Here is an 8,373-nt window from a genome sequence, read left to right as displayed (position 1 = left end):
TAGGCTAAACCAAATAAGGGATTAATTAATTGGATTCCAACATGATGATCCAAACTGGGATAGATGATCAACTTTCATGGGCTGAACATGATAGATAAAGCAAAGCAGCCAAGCTAGTTACACATACATGACAAACATACTAGGGAACAGGGAGATTAAACATTGCGCCTAATCATGATGAGTTAAACAAAGAAGCAATGGAACTGAACATTATAACTAAGCTAGCTGAACTATACTCAACATAGTAACAAGGAACTTGAATGCTACAACTAGACATGATAAACTCAAGCAAAGAAATAGAAGTACTAGACATCATAACTAAGCATGGTAGGCTAAACCAAACAAGCAAAGAAGCTAAACAATATAACTAGACATAATGAACTGGATTGGGAGATTAATCACAGTAACCAAGCATGATAAAATTGAACTAAATAGAGAAAACAAGAAATTAAACACTATACTTAAACTAAAAAAGAACATCCAAAAAAAAAAAACTAAATACCATCAGCTAACAAACACAAAAATGAGGAAAAATGCAAGGAAATAAAAGGGAATAAAGGATTACCTCTTTGCAAAAGGCAAACTATTATCAAGATTGACTTGAAGACTTTTAAATGCTTCCCCTCCCCCCCCCCCCCACCAAAAAAGTTCAAACCAACAATATTCACCATACAGGTACGCAGAAAAACTTAAAAGAAAATTAAAATCGAACTCAGAAGAAAAGTTAAGGGTCTCGAATGCTTCAAAACCCCAAGTATTTCGAGTTCTTTTTTATTTTTGCAATAGTGAGATTTTTGGATTGTAAGCCTCTTCTTAAAATGCCATTTGGGGTTCATTTATATAGAAAAGCCTAAAATCTTTCAAACCCTACCCGCATCAATGTGGGACAAGTCATTTTTGGACTTGTTTCCTCACAACCATCATCGTGTGGCGTAGATCGAGTGTAAAAATAAGTAAAGGGTCAGATCCTTTCCAACCTCAACAGATCCTCGTGGTCACCATTGAACCAATCAAGTTTGAGGATTCAAATTTGCAAAACAACAAAGATAATTAAAGGAAAAGTAAGAGAGAGGAGAGTATTCTGCCGTGTTAAGGTAGAGTTTGGTATGATTCGGAGATGAGGAGTTAATTATTTCCTCAAATGATCGAACCCAGACTGTAAAAGTGTGTACCCACCTGCTATTTTGCCATTTGAGGCAGCGATGACAAGGAAAGAGTATTTCTCCTTGAGGCGGCGCTAGGGTTTAGGGGGAGGGGGAAGGGAAAGAGGCAGCTAAGGGGTGTTTGGCAAGCTAAAAGTGTACACGGGCCTTAACCCCTTTGTTTTATTTGTGAACTAGGCCGGTTCCGGCCTTTGTCCGGACTCGCCCCTCCGAAAATGGGCGTACCCACATGCATTTATATATATATATATATATATATATATATATATATATATATATATATATATATATATATATATATATATATATATATATATATATAAAGAAAAGAAAAGAAGAAAAGAGAAAGAAAAAAAAAAGAATTAATGGGTAAACAATTTAAGAGATTGATTTATTAGAATTGAAATTAATCAACCAATTAATTTAAAAACATGACTAATCTTCACAAAAATAATAAATTTAAGAAATGGCCTTAATTGAGTTGAAGCATGAATTTGCTATTTAAATTGTGGCCCCATTGTGGCTAATTAATTGATTATTTCAATTGTAGTCGTAGTTAAACACATAGTAGGCAATTTACAAACATGATCATAATTAATTAATCTAAATCAATTATAATTAATTTGAGAATTGTCCTCATAAGTTGATTACGCAGAGAATTAAAATTTTGCGGTAAAGTGATTACTTATTTTAATTAATTAATTTCCTTGAACTAAAATAAGGGTAAACATTTGCTAATTAAAATTCTGATAGCTACATAATTAGATAAGTAGCTACTCCACATTATTTTTAGTAAAATGCCTTATTAGTTATTTTAAAATAATCTCCAAGAGAGTTGTTAGAGAAATTATTTTACCAAACACTAAAGGTAAAAAATTATATACAAAGTCTGTAAAATCATCTTGATTTTACTAAAAAAAAATATTTATCATCCCATTTAATATTCAAGCACCTTGAGCAATTAAAATAAATTATGGGAGGTCAAAAATTAGGTGTCAACATATTTGTTGGATGTTTTGGAGTTGACCGTGGTCAACACAACCACTTTTAGGAAAGCCGAGCGTGCGACCGAGTTTATAGCATTGTTTACAATCAGTTTGCATATTCGGTTTATGTCTGGGGGGGTTCCGAGTGAGTTCTGGACATCCGTTCCAAGTTTGGGGGACATTAGATTTTTCTACTGTCAAATCATCTGGTTGCATTTGCGTGGCCCACCTCGCGTTCATGAAGAGGAATGAGTCTAGGCCGGCCCAGACGCGAAGCTTCGCGTCACGAAGGATATCTTCGCTAGACCGGGTTGCATGTGCTCGCATTCGCGATAGGTCCTCGCGTTCGCGATGAATTAAATCATTGAACTAGTAATTTATTTCCGGATTTCGAAAGGGAACTTCATTCCCAAATATTTTAAGTTTTAGAGCTCGGTTTTGGGTGATTCCAAGCTCCAAATTCAAGATTCTTCCTTGGGGTAAGATTATAACTCCCTTCTAGACTTAATTACATGAGTTTATCATGAAATTTCCTTTCTAATCCATGAATCCACTTAGTAAAATAATGGTTTTCCATAAATTGGGGTTTTTAGCTAATTAGTGAGATTGATGGAAAATTTGTGGTCAGAATCTTATGAAATTTAGATTATGAACTATCTAGACTATGGGTAACATGATTTTATTTTCAATTTCCAGTTTTGCCCTTGGGGATCAGGGTTGGATATTTTGGGTTTCTTTTCAAGTATAGAAATATGGGTATGGTTGGGTTCGTATGACCGTATATGTTACTAATTTGATCTTGTTGAGTTCAATTTCTCGATAAATTACCTCTTTGACTTTCGGGGGTTACAATTGGGTTCTTGCGGTGACTTTTTGGACCGCAATTCTTTCACAATTTATTGATTATCCTTAGATCAATATTTTTACATAGAATTTATGATTGTTAGACTTCGATCATTCGGAAGCACTTCGGAAGGGCAAAGCTTTGGTGTGAGGGTTCGTGGCGCCTGCTCGACTTTGAGGTGGGTTATGGTTTATTCTAAGACTTAGATTGAAGGGCTTATATAGTTTATAAGATTGAAGGGGTATTGGGTGTGTTGGGGGTCCCACCTTAGTGATTACGATGAGCAATTGGGTGGGTACCGGGGTATATTATTGGATAGTTATAGTGACGGGAAAGCATGTTAGGCCTTTGGGTGTGGTTGTGGTGATAAATCCACTTGTTTAGTATGATTTTTGTTATGTGGGCTATGATGACCGTGATTTGACTAATACTTGTGATTTGTGATTGTTTTCCTCATCGTTCCACATCTCATATAATTGTGAAGGAAGATTGCTCAAAATTAACAGCTAGTGTATGAATCTCATTGTTTACGCATGTTCATACTTCAAGTTCATAATGTTGTTGGCATGAAATATTACACTGTTGCATTCATTCTCAATTTATATACACATATGGGTAAATTGTGACGAAGCAAAGATACGAGATAAGATGGGAATCAGAATGAAGTAAGGTTGTTATCCTCACAGTCCGGCGGTACAATGTGCCTCACAGTTCGATGATAAAGTTGGGCGGCAGTGAGTTGTCATAGTCCGAATGGAAAAGACCTTGGGCGGTACAGTGACAAGTATATGGACGTCACGAGTCCCCCATAGGTCACGACTAGATGGAATGACCACTGCGTATGTCTACCAGGTTTGATATTGGCCATTACATTACATTCATGCACTCATATATTCATTGTCTCTTATTCTCCTTATATGTTCATGTGTGGCCTCCTTAGTGAGATTTGTGATTTGATTGGGCTTAGTGGTGAAGCTAGGTTGAACTTATTTTTTTTTTTTTTTAAGTATTGAGTTCAATCTTTATATCCTATATTTATTTTCCCTTCGTTGTCGGCCTATGATGCCTACGAGTACTAGTGCTTGTACTCATACTACACTTGCTGCATCTTTACTCTTACACTTGCCTTAATTGATGTAAAGCTTGTAGCTTTATGATTAAACAGGAATTAGATGATCCGACTGAATTATGGATATCTTATTTACTTATTGAATTCTTATATGTGACTGTTGCAACTAACTAAGTAAGAATAGGAGTATCAGAAGTACCAATCCTCATCATCACTATAGTTTATGGTCGGTCAATGATGCTGCTAGGTATATGTGCTTCCCGTACTCACTCTACACTTGTTGGACCTTTTGTGTGGAAGTTTGGATCCGGGTATGAGTAGAGGTCGCGATTCCGTTGATCGTTGAGCCATGCTTTACAGTCTAAGATGAGCTGGTGATCGTCCCACAACACCAAACTTTTTTCCTATCTTTATGTTCTGCCTTTCTCTATTTCAGACAGTGTTATGTAGTAATTTAAGACTCGTTTTCAGATTAGTAGCTCTTGTACTTGTGACTTCCGAGTTTTACATATTTCATTTGAGTTTATTAAGACTATTAAGTAACATGGGTTTTATATCTTTACTTTCCGCATTTAATTTTTTGCAATTTATTTATGAAGCGCGACTTAGTCTCTATCGGGATTTTGGGTCATGACAACTTTGGTATCAGAGCACTAGGTTCACCGGTCTCATGAGGACAAAAGGAATGTCTAGTAAAGTCTTGGGGATCGGTACGATGAGCTCTGTATGTATTTCAAGAGGCTATAAGACATTTAAGAAACTTCCATTCTTTCATTCCCTATCCTGCATATGAGATTCAATTTAAGGTCTAAACTTCTTTATTTCAATCTCTCACTGTAACATTCCGTAAATTCGAGTTAGGTGTGAATGTATAAAAATCTAGTGTCAAGATAATATTATACCTATATGAATCCATTCTTGATGAATTCGGGTGGAAGATGGTCGTTTTGAAGCAAAAACAACAATTGAAGTTCTTAAGGGCTCTTAAATTCGCCTAAGTTTTGGTAGGTCAGTCGTCTGGACGATTTTCATAACAATGTGTTGCAAATTTGGAAAAACTTCCTCGATGAAAGTTGTAGATCTTTGAAATATCTTTCCAATGGTAGGTCGCCCAGCCCAAGCAAAGTTATGTACAAAAGGTTATGATCTTTTTACTGAGCGAAGGTCAATTGTCAAAAAAGAAAAAAATGTGTTGGGCCCGCGTCGCGGACCCAGTACGAAAAAATCAGCTACAGACCAAAATAAAACGTGATCAGGTGCTGAACCCGCGACGCGGACTCAGCACGGATCAGGAATTATTTTCTAATTTCGAATTTCCTCTAAGTCCTAATTCATTGTGTTATTTCCCACTTCGTTTCAAATCAATATTTCTGAGGAAAAGAACCCTAGAAAAGTCTCTCTAACCCTAAGGTGAGTTCTCACTCAATATTGATCATTCTCACACCATATCCATCCCCTCTTGATAGCAAATCATCTCTCTAAAACCCTAAGTTCTTGTATTTTCAAGAAGAAGAAGATAGGGGCGTGTGGAATTCGTCTGTGATTGTTGAACCTTGGGAATTCAATTTAGTAGCCTTTTAGCGGGATTAAGTTATGTCTCTTTTAAAATCATTTTTTACTATAAAGGTGATTTGTATGTCTCTTTTTACAAACTCTCTTGAAAGATTGATTCTTTATAAAAGCATGTTTTGAATGATATGATGAATTGGATTTACACTCTTGAAATCTATTACATGTTTTGATTAATGGTTAATGTGCGTGAGGGGACGAGCCCACATTAAACCTAGATTGTAACAAACCCTATATATTTATAAGATATTATGAATGTTTTCCTCCATGAGAGATGCTTAGTGATGATGGTTAATTATTGGTATTGATGATTTTACAAAGGAACTATGAAAAAGTAATCTTGTTTAAAGAAGTGGAAACATTTTCATGATTATCTATGAAATTATGGATTTTCGTAATGGCTTAATGAGCTTTACTGCTATTTGATGGTGTGACTACCTTCAGACAAATTGTGAATCGGCTTCTATGCTATGAACTTTGTTGTTGTGTTTGGCCTAGCTACTTGGGAGGAAGGGTAGCTACTATGGATCCTAGTGTGTTAATGCCTAGCTATTCAGGAGGAAGAGTGGCCACCGCTGGGTTCGCTACCCGGGGTGTGATTTATGCCTAGCCATTCGGGAGAAAGAGTGGCCACCGCTGGGTTCGCTACCCGGGGTGTGATTTATGCCTAGCTATTTGGGAGAAAGGATAGCCACCGCGTACTATATAGTCCGCTGTGATTTATGCCTAGCTATTCGGGAGGAAGGATAGCTACTGAGAATTATATGTTCCGGTGTGGTGCGCTATGCGCGGTATGCTTGATTCTTGGGCCTGTATTGGCATGTATGCATTCTTATTCTCTTATGGAATTGTTGATGACTATCTTAATTGATTTAAAAGGCATATTTGAAGTTGTAACTCGACAACAGGCTTTATAATTGGTTTTGAAACTTATTATTGAGATACATAAACTGAATAACTGTTCTTACATTGGGTTCACATGATTTTCAAGACTAATTTCTTTATGTGTTATTATATTTTATTTTTATATTACTTATTGTTCCCGAGGCACTCACTGAGTACAAAGTACTCAGGCATACCATTGTTGTTTTTTATGGTATGTTAGGTAACGGAGAAGAGCGGGTTCTGATACTCTAGGCGTTTAGGAAGGAGTTATTGTTGCTGCTTATTTGGTGAGCCCACACATTCATTCGTGGGACACTCTATTTATTTTATTTATTCTAGTTTCCGGGCTGCGTCCTGATGGATTAGACATTTATTCCTTATTCTTAGAAGCTCCTTAGTATACATTAGAATGCCAGAAGAAAAGTTATCGTTTAACTCTTTTCGGGCACACTATCATGTTTTGGGTGAATTATTTAAATTACAAAGACTTCCGCCGATTTAATTCATATATTCATGATTTGTTACATTTATTTTATAAACCGTTGAGGCGAATGTTGAACCCGGCGGGTTCAAGTATTATTATCGTGTTGTTTAGGTTCTTCCGATGTTGTTCATGGTGTCGGATGCCGGTCACGTCTAGGGTGGGTTTTGGGGCGTGACACTCACTAATAATGAGGATATGTTATTGGGTTCACAGACGAGCGACTGGATGTGACATCGCGCGGATGGTACAAGATTTGTTATCGTGATAAGGACGCGAGATCAAGTTCAGATTGCAGCTATAACTTGAAGACTCAACGGAATTAGGTTGTGATTCAGAACTTTTAGTTCAATGATATTCCTAGGAAATGGTAGTGATGGTTTGAAGGACTGTAGGATCGCCATGTCTTCAACGGTTAGTTGCTCCGAAGTTGACGTAGTGCATTTATGGTGTAGCAGGTGATGGGAAGAGAGTTGGCGATTGGAATTGGTATGATTAGCGAAATAATTAAGTAATAAGCTTTGCATTTTTAAAGACTGCCCTAAGGAGGGTTGACATATCAAGGTTGATTCACTTAAGGTGTGATTGGTGTGGGAATGCTTCAATATCGTCCGAATTTATTACACAAGTCATCGATCAGTAATGGAAGGTTACATATGTTGGTACCTTGAAGACAAGTTTACACTTGGGACGATCAACTGGTCATCTAAGAGAATAGTGACCATGGTAAGGTAGTGAAAAGAAGTTGATAAAGGGAAGGCAAGAAAAGTGATCCTTGGTGATGATATTCGAGCTAGAAAGACTTGTTATGGGGTTCAATTGAAGAGTTTTCTTTCTACTTACGGAGTTGAGTTATACTAAAGATAATTTAAATAGTTCAATTTTGGTGACACAATGGTCATAACGGTAAATAATTCATCTGACAGGGGCACGAGGTGTGCTAAGTCTGATAATGTGTGGGAGTATAAAAGTCTAAGTTGAGTGTCGGCAGGATGGCATTGTGTGGATTAAGGACGAGTGGTTTGAGGATTCTTTAAGGAAATGGCTATTGGCATTAGGCCAACGGGGAGGTGTTATCTATGGCAATTGAATCATTATGGGAATAGGCAGTTCTTTCAATAAAGGGCAAGTTCGTAGGTCCGCTTGATATTTTGAGGTTGGAGATAAAAGGGATTATTCGAGCCAAGAGCTTTTTTACTTTGTGATATACGCGGCAATTGTTTGATGTGCAAGGATGATGGGTGATACTAGCTTGGCATCTTTCAAGGGTTATGGTGTCATGAGTAGGATGACTTCTTTAAGTTCTCAAGGAACTAGGCTACTCTATTTTTGAAGTGGATATTCAATAAATGTGAAATGGTTGGTTTGTATGACTA

This window comes from Lycium ferocissimum, unplaced genomic scaffold (assembly GCF_029784015.1).
Source record: "Lycium ferocissimum isolate CSIRO_LF1 unplaced genomic scaffold, AGI_CSIRO_Lferr_CH_V1 ctg1476, whole genome shotgun sequence".
NCBI lineage: Eukaryota > Viridiplantae > Streptophyta > Magnoliopsida > Solanales > Solanaceae > Lycium > Lycium ferocissimum.
The sequence above is the reverse complement of the archived record's forward strand: the minus strand, read 5'-3'. Positions refer to the sequence as shown.